The sequence below is a fragment of the Gallus gallus genome, chromosome 8, assembly GCF_016699485.2.
Source record: "Gallus gallus isolate bGalGal1 chromosome 8, bGalGal1.mat.broiler.GRCg7b, whole genome shotgun sequence".
NCBI classification, from domain to species: domain Eukaryota; kingdom Metazoa; phylum Chordata; class Aves; order Galliformes; family Phasianidae; genus Gallus; species Gallus gallus.
This window is the reverse complement of record NC_052539.1, coordinates 12216045-12235961: the sequence shown is the minus strand read 5'-3', so window position 1 is coordinate 12235961 and position 19917 is coordinate 12216045. Positions and strand designations below refer to the sequence as shown.

Sequence of the window (19917 nt, the reverse complement as noted above, 5' to 3'; positions counted from 1 at the left end):
TCTCTGGCTAACAAGGAGCCCATATTCAGAAGAATATGATTAGCTGCAGCACTAGGCACACACAGACAGTCTGTATTCCCATTTCCAGTGTGTGGATGTGCCCTTTGCGCCCCAAACTGCTGCCTCTGTTGCACAGGTCAGCAGACACTCTCCAGCGCTCAGTCTATGGGGACTGGGGCTCTTGTTGCCCCTGCCCGCAGGCACAGAGGGGGTGCCCCACACCACTGCACAGCGCTGTGACACACGTCATGCAACCTGCATTAGAAATAACATGACAAAATAAAACTGAATTACCACTCTAGGATGCAGCTTGCTGGAGCATTAGTACGTTTCTTGGGCTATTGAAGTCATTTAGCCTTCACAGGCAGAGCTCACAATGCAACCAATGTATTATTAATGTCCCAGCAAAGCACACCCCATTGTGTCTTAATGTTACAGCGTAAGATTCCTGCAAAGGAAACAGTCATGTAAGGCAGGGATCTGTGCCTGCTAGGATGGATGGACATGATGACATCGCCTGTGGCTCCAGCAATCTCAGGGATGCCTTGGTAGTGTTTCTCCCTGTATCTTTCTGCAGAGGATTTTTCCAAAGCATTTCTAAACATCTATTATTTATACAGCACTGTTGCTCAGTGTGGTGCTTCGTGGGCAAGAAAGGAAATGCATCCTGCCCTAAGGAGCCTGCAGGCACTGCTGGCAGTGCCATGGCCATGCTGGCAGGGCAGGCACGACTCCCTCTTGCCTGCAACCCCTACCTCATTGTGCCCATCTTCCCACTGTAGCCCTAGCAGGGAAGGGCCCAAATAAACCCTGCTGCCACTTTCACACCACTTGTGCAGAGCCTACACCACAGAGAGGCCGTCCCTCTCCAAACCAAGAGCTCAGGTAACCCACATCCTCACACAACTTGCTGCTACATGGTTCCCCCCAAAAACAGTCATGGGTCCAGCTACCTCCTTGGGCACCTGGAGCTGGGGCCAGGTGGAGGGAGGGGGCTGGGTGTAGGAAGTGAAAAGAGCAATAGGGCTGTGCAATGGGAGAGCACTGGGTGCACTGCCCAACACACCAATGGCTCACACACACCTGAATCAAAGCCTCCTTTATAAATAACCCTTGGGAAGAAGATCTCCACAGTGACAGCTGAAAAGATCTAAAACAAACCTTGCACAGGCGAGGCAGCTCTGTTCCAGCAACAAAGCACCTTCATCGTTTGGTTGGAAATGGGTCATAGGCATACCCAGAATTACCTGGGTAAACCTTCTAGAGATGCCTGACACCCTGAATCAGAAGGTGGTGACAACCCAGGATGGAGACTAACTTCAACCTCGAGCAGCTGCTCTTCCAGGAAAAAAGGCAAAATGCAAGAAAAGAGATCAGGTAGGTGAATAGTGTTTGGGGACAGAGGTGAAAAAAGCAAGATTCCATACATTGAGCACATGACCATGCTGGACAGAGCTGAGAAATGACAAAAGGTTTAGTTCTGGGACTGAAGAATCTGTGGGGCAAAACTGCCTCAGATCAGTTAGATCTTGTAATTCAACCCAAGACAGAATGTTGCTTCAAGCTTTGGTATTCTAATCCTTTCCTATAAGTTTTCTACTCTTGTGGGTCAGTTTGTAATTGAGAAATGCATTTCAAGACAGAGGAGTCAAAAGGCTCATTTTTTGAAATGCCAGAGTGAATTGTCTCAAGGTTTTCAACATCTCTTGCCACCTGCCACTTCCCTGATATTTTTTCATTGGCTGAAAATTTATTGAGCCTGACCTAATTTGTTAACAGTTTAGATACCACCAAATTTCTTTTTTCCAGAAAATTTATTGCTTATCACAAAACAAAGTGAATTATTCCCTCCACCCCCTGGGGAGAGGCAATATCGGGGTGAGTGTACTGTGGCCAGGTGTGAACATGGATGGGGAAACTGGTTAGCCTGGATGCTGGTGGGAGAACCTTCCATGGCAAACTGTAGCAAGCAGGGATAGAGCTGGGGCAGGCTGTGCAGGACAGAAGGATGCCAGGAGCCTGCTTGTGGGATGGGCTCAAGGGGGCAACCGTGACAGTTGTGGATGGGAAGGGATGACAGTGGTAGAGCCAAAAGAGGATGAGTGGCTGGATAAGAGTTTTGGCAGTCCTGAGAGTGAAAGCTGTGAAGCACACAGTGGTTATAAAGGAAAACCCAGCAAAGGAATGACCTGCTCAGTGAATAAAGTGTGCGGTGAGCACACAGCCTCTGCTCCATACTGTAAAAAATGTCGTAAAGCAGCTGCTGAAAGAATGCAGTGATTAAATCAATATATTCTTCTCCTATTTCCAAAGCCTTTGCTTTCAGTAGTTTTCTAGTTCAATAATGTATGTGCTGTGACAGATACAGAACAGTCAATATTAACAGCCCCCTCCGGCTGCAGTTAAATTTATTTAAAAATCTTCACATTTTCATATATGAAGTAGATGTTTGAAATTGATCAGAGTTTTCAGCGTATTTAAATTAAAACAGCTCCTGTTTTATCAGGCTCTTCTAACCACTCTGATGGTTAGGACTGTGTCCTTCAGCTACAGATATAATTGTCCCCTGACAGGTAACCAATTGCTGCATATGCAGACTCTGCATGCAGAAATGAAGACCTTCGTTCTCTGGCTGACCCTCTTCCTCACAGCTCTGCCAAGCCACTACGTCCTGACACTTTGGCATTGAGCAGCACATTGGGGAACAGTGCTCACATCCTCCTGCTGCATGGCCCAGGCTCCAACATTATCCTTGGTTAAAAGACAGATGCACGATCAGAGGCACATGTTCATCTTTGCAGCATGTTTGCATGCTTCACTAGTCTAATCTCTACAAGAATTGAACTGCCCCTTGCTCAAGCAGTGGTTTGGCAGGCCCACTCCCACCTCTGAGCTTTCCCTCCTGGGGCTGCAGCCCTGGGCAGCACACTGCCTGCAGCTCCTGGGCTACTGGGACAAGTGGCCAAGATCACTGAACTCTCAGAGTGACAGGTGATCGATATGCCTAACAATTAGTATCAAATATACAGTAAATGATGCATAATATCATTGGTGAAAAATGTTCTATTTAGGCAGAATGTAGATTGATGTCAGAAAATGCTCTTTAGTGTGTGAAATAATCAAGTCAACTGCTTGATGGATGTACTCTATAGTCTATTTACATAGCTCACATTCAATACACTTACACGGTATTTGCATCAGAAACATATCCATAGTCAACCAATGGGGAAGAATACATGATTTTACCAACATGCTTATACATTAATAATATTACTTGGCAATCTGATGTTTCAAGACCCAGGGTGAATTACTTATTAAAAACCCATATACAGCTATCTGTCTTTATCTTTCTTTCTGTGTGAGCCATAATGGCCCTGATTGTTTTCAAAATTACATTTGGCCAGGATATGACTGTTACATGAAACCTCTTAAACCAATATCATTTCCCTCACTGATAAAATACATTATACTGCTGGATGCATTGAGCCAAACCATTAACGAAGAAAGCTTAACCTAACCTTTGTGCTTTGTGACCGGCCGTTATGGCAAACTAACATTTCAGAAATTGTTTCAAAAGTGAAGTTGACATGATTATGAATATTTATATTAAGTTCACTTATAACTTGGAGCTTCTCCTATCATCCTCATTTTTAATGGTTTGAGTTTTGCAGGAGACTTAGTTACTCGGGAAGACAGAAGGAAATGTACTCCATTTAGCATTGTTTAGGAACGCAGGCCCATGATAAATTAGCCAGATAAGGTCAAATTAAGCAAGGTCGGCTTTAAAGCTTGAATTCAGGATGCATGAGAAAAATAAATACGTGTATTCAGTTAAAATTTGAAAAGAGAGGTGGCAGAAGGCATGGAGAAATCTCAAGTCAAATTATTCATAACAGTGGCAGTATTTCAATAAAGCATCTCAAGCTCTGCTGCCTCTTAGAGCAAGGCAAGACTCTCAGACCTCCTGGCCAAGACAACAGTGTCTGACAGAAAGCAAGTGATGCAACATCAGTGAGAAACACTGCTCTGACAAGGAAATAATGAAGTCATTTTTCTGAAACTAATAATGAACTAGATGTTCTAACATAAATGATTCTATGATTCTAGATCTTCATCATGACTTCTCATAGCAGAAAGAGGAGACTTCATCATTTTCCTGCTCAACAAGATGATCCACAGAGCAAAATTAAAGGGCAAGACCCACCTGTAAGCAACAATAAGGCTTATGTTTTTTTATGGCATCTTTTCTCTTTGAGTGTCTCATGGCTTTACAGAGTATGTCAGGACCTATAAGATCATGGGGGCTGGTTCATGGTACGTCCCCATGGCCCGGACACGAAGACTGGTTCAGGATCACCAAAAGGAGAAGGCATGCCCAGGGATCCTGGAAGAAAAGCTGCCTAATTCATTGTATTTGCTAGTTAGAGGTACCACAGTGTATTGCTGTCTTGCCACAGCAGCCTCAGCCCACCATTCTGAACAGTTTCCAGAGGGAAACCATTGCAGAGGCTTGCTCCTCTTTATTTTTGTCTTCTTTTGTTTCTCCTATTCACCTAGTCTTTTCTCATTTCTGAAAAACATTAAAAGCACCGACTACATTCCCGATGTAGGCAGACGAAACAAAGCAATGCACTGCTAATTGTAGGATACAAAAGGTACATAACAGCTTCTGTACTTGGCAGGACAGAACTACACGTGATTTTAGTCTACATGCAATTTTATTGGTGTAGATAATCAGTTTGTAGCAAGCATGGGGTTGACCTTTTTGTTTTATCAGCCCTCTGAAATTGGATACTTACAGCATAGTTTGAACAAGTTAAAACAGGTTACTGAAGGTTCTGAAGGTGTAAGGGACACAAAACATCCACAAGCGTCTCAGTGGCTTGCTGTCTGATGACATGACGAGCTTTCTGGTGAAATTCAGTTCATCTCTAGGAAGGGCACTGAGGACTGCCATTCCACAGGAGATTATGGGGCTTTATGTCATATTGTGCTTTCCTAGCCCTAACCCCTGAGAACATGTTCAGACACCAAGCACCTGAGCACAACATAGGTGGGGAGGAGTGCAACACTCCTCACTTGGAGGATGACTATGAGCCAGTATAAGAAAGTAAATGCTGTTTCATCTGAGATGTTTTTGGTGTGATTGGGAGGTAGAAGCAGTAGAAGATGCTGGTAAGATTTAATTTGAAACATCTAGTGACTGAGTACAAGAGCTTTAAGCAAATGATGTGCAGAAGCATAGGACTGTTCCTGGGATTTACCAGGTCATTTGTGATTTAGTGCAGGAGATGCAGCTAATGAGATGGGCTTGATGTGCCTGACAGTGGGGATGGACAGGGAGCAGAACGGCTCTGTATCAGGATGAGGAAAGGCAGAGAAATGAGCTAAAGGACAGTACTGTTGTAAAAACATAGATTTAACCTGGCCATGGGTGCTCAGTAAATACCGTAGTAAAGAACACATCATCACCCGACATCCTCTCCACTCATATTCACCCTCTTATACTGCTTCAAAGCAGCACCCAATTCCCTTTCTAACTTTTCCCATCTGCAAATGATGCTCTGCATCCCAGTCTAGTGAGCTTCCCATTTTGAAATGAAGGGATGCTCTTGGTGCTCTAGTTAGTGCTGTCAAGCAGTCTGAAATGGAAGCTAGCAGTTGTCTTTCCAAATGGCTACAGCTACATGTAGCTCAGAAGTGGTAAACTAAAAAATCTTTTTGTATTTGAACTCCTTCCAATTCATTCAGCAGGATACTGGCAGGCCACTTTCTGTGTTAATTATTTCTGTCCTGATTGCCTGGCCATACAGAGCACTGGATCGACAGTATCACACTTCACCATTTGTTAATACTTCCAGCTGAACACAGAAAGAAATTGAAATAAAGAAATTTCACCCAGAGACAAATCTCCGAAACATGGTGATGGGGAGACAAGATGCCACTGGAGTCAGAAGATTCACATATCTCACCCATCTGCAACAATCTTTCCTAGTTTTAGAAATCCTTAAGAGCAGAAGAATGACACATTGTATTACTCACTGGAAAGCACTTAATGGGTCTGATCCTGAAATGAATTACGCTGGCTTAAATCTGGAGTGGCTCCAACAAAGTCAGAGATTAATCAAGAACTTTTAATGCCTGATTAGGAAAGACTGCCTCTGTGTTGCAGGCAGGTATAAATGAGAAGACCCAAGCATAAAATTACCTCATTGCTCCCACAAATCAGTGAGCTAAATGGCTACATCTTGACATTCGCACCAGCAGTAAATTATAGTGAGGCAAAAATTCTGGGAACAATTCAATGCGAGTGCAAAACTGAAGCTAAAAGCCAAAGTATATGTAGTCCACTAACACAAATATTACCTGCTAAAGTTCTGCATAGCACCAAGCCTCTGGGAGAGCACAAGGGAACGCAAGAGACTTTATCCAAAAAACCAGTCCTGGAAATCCTCTTACAAGAAATTGCACCAGGACTTTCCCATGCTTTGAGGTGAGTCTTGTTGCATGGCACTCACATGCCCAGGTACTGGTTGTACCAAAAGGCCATGGCAAATCCGGCAATCCACATGTGCCACATGCACTATACTTCTAGCTGTTGAGATAGATGTCACCTGAGATCAGCAGATTTCTCACAAAAACACTCAAAATTAAGTGAAATTGTTTTAACTCTGTGGCATGTCCTGTAAAACAGCACGTACCGGTAAGAGAAAACTAAGCACCCCATGCACACACTGAGTCCACATAATAATTAAATTACTTCAGTAATGGAAGCTAATCAGCAGCATTTGGAGTTTAAAAAAAAAAAAAAAAAAAAAAAGGGTTGTTTTCTAGACAGACAAAATCAGTGATTTTCTCAATAAGTTTTAAAACTGCAGTTAAAAATGTTCTGTTTAGAAAGACTGCAGCCTCCCACTGAAGAACAAGCTGCTTGTTTTGACAAGGTATGGAACAAAGGGATGCAAAGAAATTGATGACGGAATATTTTAAAGCAACCTCATAGCCCTCACCATCACCATAGTTCTGGAGTTCTGTGGGACATTTTCAAAAAACACAGCTCAGAGGGCTGAAGGAGGCTTGTTCACACACAAGTATACACTCTGGCCAAAGCTCAAAGAGTTTCTTTTTGAAATACCAGTGAAAGCGTATTGCCGTGCTGTTGCGTCAGGAGGGCTGGCTTTCCCCACACAGCTACTGAACTGATGCTGCTGTAGTGAAAGTACTCCAGAAGTTATTTGGGAAAGATTAAAAAAAAACAAAAAACAAAAAACAAAACAGCATAGCAAAGCATCAGGAGCTCCACAGTGCTGTGTTTCCTCACCCATAATGCCTACATCACCCATCCAGTATTGCTACAAGATCAAACTTTCCTTCTTGAATCCCCCCTCAGGACTTTTCTCCTCCTGCAGTAATTCAGGCATGAAAGTTTGTACTAGTAATTTCTTCTACTGGGAGTAATAATTCGTGACTTGATATGCAGGTGCCACTAAGGAGTCAGGAACCTATTGCTGCCCCGTGAAGCCCTTTCCCTCTGTCCCAGCTCCTTCCTTCTGCTGCCTGCATCCATGCTACTGCAGACCCCTGTGGTCCACACATGGTGGCTGTACACTGGGTTATGTTTAGCAAGTAACAGAAAGAAGAGTGAGGCAGGCTAGGCAGCCCTAGAATTTACTGCCCCAGCACAGGTTTCCTCATGCCCAACTTTGGGCATCATAGGCACACTGATGTGTCACAATGACATGTCATACTGATGCATCACCACACTACTTTCCAGCAGGCAACACCTCTCCATGGCACACAAACTGTGTATGTAGGCATGTGAGGTAGAGATAAACTCGTTAATGATGGTGAGTTGCCCATTCACTGTACTGTAGGAATTTTGTGGATACTGAGGTTAGAATTTCATCTCTTCTGCTTTCATGGATTTAACTAAATCTCACCCAGGATTTTGAAACATGCCAGGATTAGAGAACAAACTCTTTAATCATAAGCCTATTTCTTACATGAAAATTCCTCCAGCTGGGATCAGCAATAAAAGGAACAGTTTTGAGGTCTCCATCCCCACTGTGGCAGCCTGTAACAGGGCACAGATTGGGCCTGGGCAGCCAAGGCTTTTACTCACCTTAACCGGGCTCTGGGTTCTCACTATGGGGAAAGCCAGCGCTTACCTCAGCTGAACCCTCGATCCCCACATACAAACTATTTGAAGAGAAATACTATCAGCTGATTAGACTGTAAGCTCCCTTCCTCAGGAAAACATTTTTTTTTCTCAGCACTCATAAGTTTGGATGGAGCACAGTTCAGCTGCAATCACCTAGCAAGCAGGGTATGTGAGCAAAAAGTGGGTCCTTGTGGAAAACCCATGGACCCAAAATCATCCTTGAAAAATGCATCCAGGGTTATACAGTGCCTACTCAATTTATGATAGGAAACACACCTCACCCATCAGATGCAATGAAACCCAAGTGTGAAACCTTGCTCACAGAGGGGAAGGCTGCTGCAGCTCCATAGGTTGAAAGAGGGTCACTTTGTGACACCCGGTCTTTTGTCCCTGTGGCATCCAGCTGTGTGGAAACCCTGTACCACCAGACCTCCTTGCCAACACTGGCTCATTTCCACAAGATAGTTAAGCCCTATGTCTTAGCATGCCCGGTAGCCCCAGTTGCACCCAGAGAAGCGCCCAGACACTCATGGGACCAAGTGCCCACCAGGCACGGTTTCTTCTCTCAGAAGTGATGCCTCTACCGCCTTGGGCCTACCCACAGTCACACACCTTTAAAGGAAGGAGCCACAAGACTTGTCATGGCACAGGCCTCGTGGTGTTGCCAAGGTTTTCCCTACTACCAGCTCTTTGCAGAGCTGGGAGGGTGCTATGAGCTCTCACCTCATGGCAGATGACAAGCTTAGTTTTTCAGCATAAAATCTTCTCTGCCTGCTGTCCTGTACCCTCATTCTGCCTCCCCTGGGGCTTGGGGAGAAAGCACCATGGCCTGACAGCTCCATGTAGGAGGTCTGCACAGCAGCCCTGGAGAACAGGAGTGGGGAGTGCAGTGCGTGCTGAGGCACTGAAGTCTGGTTCAAACATACTTCAAAGCTCGTGGAAGCCAACAGGGGTCTTACGTGCTGCTACTGATATTCACATCAATCCAGAGCACTTTGTCCAAGTCCACACAGTGGGATTGCTACAGAGTTATAAATAGACCCAACTCTCAGGACTCCCACTGCCATGCTCAGTCCTGTTCTTACCGCTCCCTGGCTACACATGGCACTCATGGATATTGTGCCTCATTTTTCCATTGACTACAATTCATTTCTCATCTTTCTAACAAAAAAAAAAGGAAAGACCCACAGCCTTGCTGGGACACTTGCTCATCTTTCCATCATGCTTATCCCTATTGCAAAGAGCTAATCGGACAGTGGACTGTCAGGCAGATGGCTGAAGGAGAGAATCTCACCAGAACATGATATTATGTCTCTGAAATCTCAACAAAAAATGTTCATAGAATTTTACCAACTGACTTTGCTAAATACTGATACTCTTGTGTCCAGCATTTTTTGTTACTACAGGTAGATTTTGTGTCAGCTTTGTGCTGTGTGAAGATCAACTCCAGACGTGGCCAAACCAGGTGTCTACTGGATAGTTCAAGTACACCTGGGGCTGGATACCTCTGGTCTGCAGCTTCATTCCTCTTGTTTTCAGTGAGACAAGGACAAAGCACTGTGTGTTCATTATACTTAAAGCTAAGCATAATGTCTAACAACAGAAACAAAGAAAATATACAGTGCAGTCAGTTTTATCCAAATTGTTGTAAGCTTTTATAGAACTATAAAGATCTGCAAAATGGTCTTTGTGTAAAACACTGCAACTCCAAACATAATAAAACTAAAATCAATGAACATTCTTTAAAATGAGTGAATACACCCACACAGTTCAGATTTCATTGTGTTTAGACACGCAGTAGATGTTCTGATACATCAGCTTTGATTTTGCCTTCCCCTCCTCTCAGATATTCTTTTTATCAGGTTTCCTGTATGAAATACATTGAACCTGGGAGCTGGGGGAAAGCAGTATTTGGTCTTAAGCATTCATTAAACGTCTGTAGGAGTTAATACAAAGGACGAGTCTTTGAATAAATCTAAAAAATTAGGAAATTTTACTTCTGCTCTTGACTTCATCCTCATGCATCAACTAACACATTTCAATTTTGTTCATCTTTATTGTGTTTAAACCAAACACTGAAAACAACAACCCTCATCCAACTGTTATATATAATTTCTAATGACAGGGTAGCTTTTGTTCTAAATGCACATGTAAAAGACTTTCACCTTAATATTCCAATTCTCAGCTCTTTAACTTAAAATAGTGCTTTACAAGTGATCTCTACTGATAATGACATACATTTACATTAGAATTCCAACTCGATTTTCTATCCTTCATAATCTACATATATCTTTTGTTTTGTTTCAGATTCTTTTTCTTGCAGGTTATGTAGATTTGGCTGCAGTAGATTTTTCCCCCAAAGAATATCCAAAAATACATGTCTGCATATCATAGAGTTGGAAGAACTGTTTGTCACAGTCTGCTTGACAAAACAAGTCCTTTTTCTGTGTGCAGATTATTCAGAAGGCATCCAAGTAGTACAAATGCATTCATTATTAGAAATTATTCCGTGAATTTCATAATTTGAGGCCAAAAAGGGACTATTAGTTCATCTACAGTTTGACCTCTTGTACCACATAGGCCACTACATTCCACCCACACACTAAACTCAAAGACTTCATTAGACTAAAGTATTTCAGTCCTCAGATCAAACTGTGCTTCACTGGTTGAGAACAAGACAAAGCTGCCAGCGATACTGAAACCCCCTGCAAAAGCAAAGAACTATTGAGATGAGATATGTCCAGATCATCCCAGTAGGTGATACATAATTTTAATGAGCAGTAGGACACAGATATCTGAAGAAGATCATAGTCTGCACTGTAGCAGTCATCTACGCTCGCCTCAAGGCAATTAAGGAAGGCTGTGGGTCTCTAACCATAAGTGTCTAGTGCCACTTGACACTTCATTTGAGGTATCCTGGTTTGTCTGAACACAGGACAGACAGTGCAGCAACAGCTCAAACCTGAACAGTTGGGAGGAGGCTGAAGACTAGATGTGTAAGGCAGTGACAAGTGGCAGCAGACCCTCTACTTCACAACTACTATGAGTCCCTGCATTAAGACACACAAGTCCAGGTTCTCCACTTGTAGCTCTGGGTTTCATTCACAGTCCATGGGGACCTAGACAATATAACAAAGTAGCCCAGAAAGCTGCTCAGTCTACCCAGATACCAAAGCTTGGTGCGCAGCCTGACAGACTCTTCTCTGCTCATTAGCTCTCTGCCATTCAAATCACCCTGAACTTCTCTAGGGCTTCAGAAGAACATGAGGAAACAAAGAGTCCAGGAACCTCCAAGCAGATATGCATGCAAAAACTGTATTCTCCGACCATGAAGGTGCCTGACCAAAGCCTTGAAGCATAAGGTTTCTTTAGACACAGCATCTCAACCCAGGAAATGGAAATGTGAAGATAAGGCCGATGGCAATGCTGGCAATCCCACCAAGCCCATGCTAGGATACACCAAATCTCACCATATGAGCTGAGCACCCCTAGGCTGTGCTAGCAAGTGGCGTTCCTGTGACCTGCTGCCTGAACAGTGCATGGTTTACCAGTACCCTACCTACTGTGGAGTTCACTTGGAAAGTATTCCCCTCACTGCGACAAGTGAGAATCTCAAATACTGCCAATCTCGTGATAATACATCCTTATCCTCTACACCTCAGGCATATTACAACTGGCTTTAACAGTTTGGTCCCTGCCTCTTGTAGGCTTTGATATTTATGTTCCCTCTCTTTCACTACCCTGCTGTTGTGGGTTTGCAGATTAGGCCTGGGAGAAAACAAGAGCGTGCCCATCTCTATGTACGAAACACTGTTTCTCTGTGGCAAACAGTCAAATTTCACAGTCTGTGAAATCCAAGAGATGTGAAAATAGTGCAGTCGTGCACAACTATCCTCTCAGAAGTGCTAAGCAGAGAGCAGCTCTCCGTAGCCCCCATGGCTACGCATTTCCATAAAAGACAAGAATCAAGACCTTACCGAGTATTAGAGTTTTTTAAATCATAGGTAAAACTAATCTGTATTCCAATTTGAAGAAAGTCTCTGAAAGGACAAAACATGCATGTTGATGGCAGAGAGAAAAATCATATGTCTGTTCATTGGGGAAAAAAAATCCAAGAATATTTAATGTGTGAAAATAGGACTCCAGTTATGCTGTTAAGAATAATGAAATCTAGGGTGCTAAGTACTCTATGTGTTGCTGTACAAGCTAAGCTGCCTGAGGCAGTTTTAATTTCTCTAGCCAATTTTTCTTAAATTCTCTTTAATTTACGCATTGACGTGTCCATCACAGGTGGAGGACAGGCTGGCCAGACTGCACCCCGAGGCGCTGCCTATCCCAGCCAGAGCTGAGCAAAGAGAGATGGAGCCAGGGTACCCCGGGAGTAGCCTCTCTACCCAGGTATGGGGCTTGACACACATCCAGGGAATGCAAATCAAAATAAACCTAATTTCTCTGCAGGTTTGGGTGGGTATGGCATGGGCAGAGGAGAGATGAGAGGGCAGAGCGAAGCAGCAGGAGGAGTATACACAGTCCTTGCCAAGGTGCGGGACCAGCAGCTCCATCCACTGCCTCATCCTGCCACTCAACCTGTGCCGGGAGGGCTGAAGTAGTGCAGCCATTGCACTGAAGACCAAGGAAGGAAATACTTAGACTACTCTCATATTGCTCATTTAGCAATTTTTATTAATATTTTGCCTTTTTCTGGTCCTTTGGTTTAGCCTCTAGGAACCACCTTCTAACAGTGCACAAATTGCCTGCCCCAGGACCTCCTGACATTTCTTACCAGCATAGATGTTGTGCACCTTTCTCTGGGCAAAGATACGCTTCAATGTTAACATTTTCAGTAGTCTCAAAATGTAAGTAGCTTGCCATGCAATATCATGCTATTACCTTGTCGGAGCATTTCACTCCTTTTTTTTTTTTTTTTAACTCCATAGCTACTTTCCTTGTCAGGAACAGGCTGAAATTAACTTGTCAAAATTATTAAATTTGAGAGGCAAACATAATTCAAAATTGGATAGACACAAACAAGTGACAGCAGCAGGAGTGTGCACTTTGGGGGACTACACCAGGCACATTTGCATCTTACTCGTGAAATATGTATTTACCTCTACAAATCACCGTGGAGCTTGCTGGGGTTTCACTTCACAGGAGTCCCTGAGTTTAAGGCACACACTGACTGTTTGCAGCTTTGTGGGTCTGCCCAAATGACAGCAACAACCTCTGCAGCTGGGAGTTCTTCCAGCATGCACCTGAAAGAGCAGAATTGGTGATTGTGAGACGGTGGAGACCATCTCTTTCTCTCTCCTGTGTGCAGTCAATCTTTAATGAAGTGGCCCCTAAATATTTGGTTTGCCCATAGACTGCCAGGAAAACAATATTTTAGAATTGCATAATCTTCGCTGTTTGTGCTTTACCATGCAGAGTTGCCACTGACTGTGCTGGCAGCAGCACACAGATTAAAGGGAAGCAGCTGCGGGAGGACCGGAGTGCATGCTGAGGGAAACCAGGGGCACACCTGGAGGAGCAAGGGCTCATGGTGACATCCTTGTGGGGTGCTCCACGTGAGAGTCAGAGCCCTCCTGGGCAGCAGAAATGAGGGATAGGTAAGTGCGCCTGGCTTTTCAAGGATTGCACAGTGTGGCAGGCAGGTGTAGCAACCATGCTGCCCTGAGGCTACATGTGCCCATTGTGCATGACACCAGCAGGAGCAGCAATGCTGAGCAGGGTGTTAACACACCCCTGGGCCTGAGCAGTGCTCCCACTCACAGCAAGCAGGGACAGAGATGCAGGGATAGAGATGCACAGTATGGCCAGATCAACACAGTTCTTCCCATTAGCAGCTGAGTCTGAAAACACCCAATACCATTTTAGACAACTCTCCTTATTTAACAACTGGAAGCCAACTAACTATTGGCACAGCAACTGCAAAGAAGGACCTGACCACATTCTTCATTTTCCAGAGATGAAAACCTGAGTGAAATGGGTTATAGATGTTTTTTTTCCATTTCAGTGCAAGATCTCCTCCCTTTCTTCTCCACTCCTATCAGCAACCGGAAAACGTCCTTAAAACTGGATGGAAAGACAAGACACGTGAGATAGTATGTTATTTTCAATGGAGTTTCTGGAGCAGCTGAAGTTTTGAGCTCATCTACTGCTCTCTCTCTGATTCAGAATCGCATTTCTCCAAAATTTCAACCGTGATGAACTTTCCCAAAACAGAAGCAGCAAGCTGCTTCCCACCATCACATACTTGGCCTGTATCCTGTCTATCCATATGCAGCAGATGTAAATATAATTTACTGGCACAAGCAGCTTTCTGCACATGGCAACATTCTGAGTCTTCTTTAGCAACCATGTGAAGAAATAAACCATTTTACTGATACACTAGAATGCCCCAATAAAGCTCCATAATGACCTGTGAATTGTGATCGTTCTTAATATGCACTGATCAATTACTCACATAATTATGTCTAGCATCATTTTGCTGAATTGTTAATAATTCCCACCAAAGGAACAATGGTTCCTTACAGAAAACATAAGCCTGCGCTTTGCTGGCTTCCATATATGGTAGACCTGTGCATATATAGATTCAGTGCCAACACCAGTTGCATCAGTTAATTTTGGGCATGATCTCTTCCAGCTGTGCCCAATTACTGCAGGTAAAGCTTGAAAATTCTCCCAGCACATTAAGGATGTTCAGAAATGCTTTGGAGAGCAAATTGGAGAAAATGCAGATGATCTATCTTTCTACCCTATAGAAATTAAATGGCCACAGTGATGGTGCTTTAATCAGGGAGAAGAAGACCATAAAGTCAGAATGAAGTGTTCTGGATGGAGACAACCTGTCTGGTGACAATGGGAAATCCTGCATATCAGCACATTCCTTCTTGGCATCATCCCCGCTCACTGGATGTGACTCAAAGGAAATGCTGGGCTTCGGTTTCTTCATCAGCAAAATGGGGATAATATTTCCACTTATGCAAGTCACTTTAAGTGGAAAGTGCTGCATTCATGCAAGATAGCATTATTGTGCCAGTACACCGCAGAGTTTTTCACTTTCTGCCTGGAACATTTCATACAAATCCCTCCACATATGGAACAGAATGAGGATTGCAGACTGCAGAAAATGTGATTTTTCGGGAGCTGACAGTGCCACTTATATTTGTGTGTTTTTGCATTTCAAACAGTCAGCCTTGGCAATGAAATTCGCATCATCTGGTGGCTGTTCTGAACCGAGCTGACCGCAGCATGCTCCTGGCAGGGCTGGGCAGCACAGGGGTGGCACGTCCCATGCAGCACCCACACCATAGAGCAGGGGGATCGATGCTTTGCGTCCTCTTATCTCACAGGCACTGCCATAACGCCTGGCTGCTGCCCCACATCCTCTGAGCCTGTCTGGCCCCATTGGGGCTGCTCACAAAGCTCAGTGTAGCTCCACAAGCTCAGGACCAGACCATGGACATGCATCATATGTCATGTGGCCATCAAAGAAAGAGGAATTATATTTTAATTACTGTATTTATCTCAGAGAACACAACAGTCATTTTTTCTAATGAAAATAAATGGAATAAGGGCTAACGGACTTTTGGTAGTAGAGCAATTAAATGCTCCATCTAAATAGGGTGTGGATATCTGGGGTGCAATTAGGCTCCCATGATGAGTGCTTCTACTATAAGTGTGCGGATGCACTCTAACCTGAACCTAATTCTGTTCAGAGGCCAAAGCAGAGGAGCACTATTTGTGTTGTAATGATTTAGTAGAAATGGGCAACATTACATTTCAGCTCCCTTTTGGTCAACGAGCACGTTAGGACTTTCAGCGCGCACTACTAAAGACCTAATTGCTTTTAGCAACTCCTGCACACAGAAGATGCGTCATCACGGTAAACGCAGTGCCTTGTGTGAAGAAGAGGCAGAGAGAAGCAGTGGCCACCATCAGCACATGGCAGACAGTACAGGAGTCTTGGAGTCTAGTCACAGGTATCCCACCACCACTTGTAAACACAGAACTGAACAAATAATTCAAAATGAATAATCTATTCAATTAATTTTGCCTCTCTCTGCTCAGGGAATGTTAGTCAATCACACCATCTTGGATTTATTTGTTATTCAAATATATTCAGCAACGTTCCTTTCACTATATATTTTGTTTAACTCTATGGATTAATCATTAAAAATGCACTGTCTTGCTGCGATTGGACAGTTGTGCCACATGATGCCAGTTTTATTCTGTGAGCAGCTGAGGATGCCAGCACTTCTGGAGTAATTCTTATGCATGCAAAATCAAAAATTCAGTTTTGACAAATATTTGCATGTGCATCTTTAGAATTCATTTACTGCCAAGAAAACTGTCAGTAAAATTCAGCGCTTCTTAAATTTGTAAAATGTGAGAACTAAAACATGCATTTTAGCATTTGCATTTAAATTAATTAATTTTTTCCCCACTTTTATCTGGAACTTTTAGAAGAATGTATCTCCCCTTAAAGGCTGCAGAACTGCCCACTTTGACAGAGTTACATTTCCAAGCCAGTGCTCCTTCTATTGCACAGCTCTCCAGCTATCTGCTTTCCTAAAAGATGGCCTTCTTCTAAATGGGTAAATGCTTCATGAATTGTATGGAAGCTTTCAAAAGTCAGGTGGTTTGCCCTGATGGATGATACATGTGTTGTTCCTGCATTAAATATTCCCTCAATTATTGAATGGTTCCTGTTGCACTGTCAGGAAAAATGGATTTGAGAACAACTCACTGAATGCATCCATGATGATGTAAGTATCAGATGTGACTTAAGGGAAAAAGCCAGTCCACCAGAGAAAGTTCTCCTCTTGACTTCTTGCTTTACTGAAGCAGCTGCAGGAGTAGCACTCAATGCCCTGCTCAAGAACCCTCTGCACTGCCTCCAGGCCCCACGGCTGTGGGCATCCACCAGCCCAGCCATGTTCCCAAAGGCTCCAGAGGCAGCGGTTGCCCAGCTTGTGCAATAAGCACAGTGCATGCATGTGTGTGTTTGCCAAAGAATTGGTACATCTAACTTCTGGATTTGTATGTTAATAGATCCCTTGGTTTATCCCTAAAGCAGTCTCCCAGTGTGCACGTGCGAGGACATGCATTACAAAAGTTAGGGTCTGTCTGCTCTTCAGTTACACCTGACCCACTGCTGGCTCAGGGCAGGGTTGGAACAAAATGTCCCTGACTGCACCCAGCAGAGCAGTAACTGTGTATTTTTTAAGATCCTACAGGATCTAAGGCATGGCTTGGCTCAGCCACCACTGCCTGGATGCAGATGTGCACTGCCTGAGGCCCCACACATTCTGCAGGCAAGAGAGGGGCACTGCTATCATGGTAGGGCAACTGAAACACAGCAAGGCTCTCTGACATAGCAACAGCCAGCCCAGGCACATGAAAGTCACCCATCAAATAATCATTCAATTTTGAAAAGACCACTAAGATCATCCAGCCCAACCTCAACCCATCCCACCACGTCCCCTAACCACGTTCCTCAGTGCCACATCTGCACAGTTCTTGAACATCTCCAGGGATGGTGACACCACCACCTCCTTGGGCAGCCTATGTCAGGTACTTCACCACTCCTTCTGAGAAGAATCTTTTCTTAATACCCAACCTCAAGGATCACCCACAAAGCCACGATGGGGCATTAACTCATTCAGCAAACAAATCTGTTGCTTCAGTTACCAAGCAGGATGATTTAAATGGATTAATATACACATCACAGCAAGCTTTTCCTATGGAAATCAATACATTTGCACAGGATCTTAAAATAATCAGCACCATGCTCCTGCATATATTTCTTAAATAGGTACAAATTCTTTAATAAAAGCCAGAATCCCATTGCCAGCCCTGTTTTCAGTTCACCCACAAGCTGGGTTTACAGGGAAACACAGCTGCACTGAGGCCCCGGCAACGTAGCATCCCAGGCCACATACAGGTGCACAGGGTCTCCTCATGTCACCCTGCAGGAGGGGAACCAGCAGTGGGGCTGTGCCCAAGTGCACCCCTGCCAGGAAGGCATGCAAAGGGAGGGAAGGATGGACAGAGCACTACTTCCCCTAGGAAAGAAACCACTCTGATGCTTGTCAGAACACAAACTGAAGCCTCTAGCCATGGTCAGCTCATTTTTTCCTGGTGTCTTGTTTGATTTCTTGTTCTTCCACCTAGGAACGGTACAAAGAACCACTGAAGTGGAAAAGAGGTCCCTGTGGTAGCCATTTCCTAGCAAGGTACAGTCCTGTTCCTCATCTCATGCATTTCTCATGCTTAATTTGGTTTTCATTGGATCGTTGTTGTTTTTTTAATATTTATTTCTCATGGTTGAAGCATGTCAAACTTGACAAAACTTTAAGCAGAGGGAACGATAAAAAGTGTCTTGAAACTCCTATTTGCCCCTCAATAATTTAATTCTGCAGAAAGGGAAATCAAAGGATCACAAATTGATTGCTATGAAACAAATTACAATTATTTCCACACATCCAAATAAATCTACTAATTTTAGGCATCTGACTTCAGGCATTAGATGAAATATGCAAATGCACGTGTTGAAACGATGGCCGTGTCTCTAGAGCTGCTTTCTGATCCCTCTGTTCTTTCTCAATGCCCGATCGTTCTAGACTGCTATTGAGACATGCAGTAAATTAGCTGCTCTATGCTTTGCCTGTTAAAAATATTAAAAAGCGTGGCTGCAAAGCTCCGTTGACAGCTTCAGGCACCCAGCACTGACTCCTCTTTTCTGGAATGCAGACGCCAGTGTCTGTGGCTGCTCTCCCCAACCATGCCTCCAATTAGGCCATTCTGCTGCTGCAGCCATTAGCCAGAGCCTTTTGCCCTGCTTTTAGAAAGAGCAGTGTGCAATGAAATGTCCCTGTGAACACAACTTTTCCACATATATTTTAAGAAGTGCACGTGTTCCACTGTCACACTTCTTCACGTAAGGGAAGTCACCTGATATTGTTAGTGACATATTAGTCTAGCGTGGCATTAAATATTAGGCTTCATATAACTCACAGGGATGGCAGAGCAATCTCAGGTAATCAAAATAAATAAAGACAGCCTGAATAATGCATTTGTTAAATCTAAATAACATACAGTGGACACCTTTTTCCAGGAAAATGTGACTCAGGTGCAGTATTGATTGAGAAGATAAAGACAGGTGTTTTCAATTCCTATATTGTGGAAGCAGAGAGGACTTTGATAATGTAACAATCATCTTTTGTTATTTTGCTGCAGCCCAATGCAGCTAGAATCAATTTTTCATTGTACTCATTTACAGGAAAAGGGGATAATGGCAGGGACAACACAGCTTTAATAGAAAGAATAAGCCATGATTTAATTCAGATGTTGTACTACAGCTACAAGTTGGAAGATATATTTGGGTATACAGAAACAGTACAAAGGAGGCTGCACGCCTTCGAATAGAAGTCATGGCTCCACATTCCTATTTATTGGTAGTTAGGTGGAATGATGCAGCATTACCCTGACAGCAAGAAGAAGCAAGAACCTTTTAAAGCAGGAACAAAAAAAAAAAAAGCTGTAGGATTACGAGCAACCTTTATAGGAAAATAAAATAAAAGGCAGCAGTAAAGGGCACATTTAGGTCTTCATTAATATTTGTATTTAAGTGAAAATGACAAGCAGAAAAATCTGAAGAGAAGCCGAGTTCCCAATCAATGTGAGACTTCTCTGTGCAATTGATATCTTTCACAAATATCTCAGGCATTTTTTTGATAAATTTTGTTCTCATG

At 43.6% G+C, this 19917-nt stretch overlaps 1 long non-coding RNA gene across 1 annotated transcript; it reads left to right on the top strand.

Moving 5' to 3' along the window:
- The first annotated feature begins 7722 nt into the window (after positions 1–7722).
- LOC101750449 lies at positions 7723–14576 on the top strand. The gene is made up of 5 exons (XR_001467789.3): positions 7723–7847; positions 12452–12559; positions 12880–13017; positions 13586–13767; positions 14175–14576. It is a non-coding gene; the product is annotated as an uncharacterized LOC101750449 (long non-coding RNA).
- The last annotated feature ends 5341 nt before the right edge of the window (positions 14577–19917 follow it).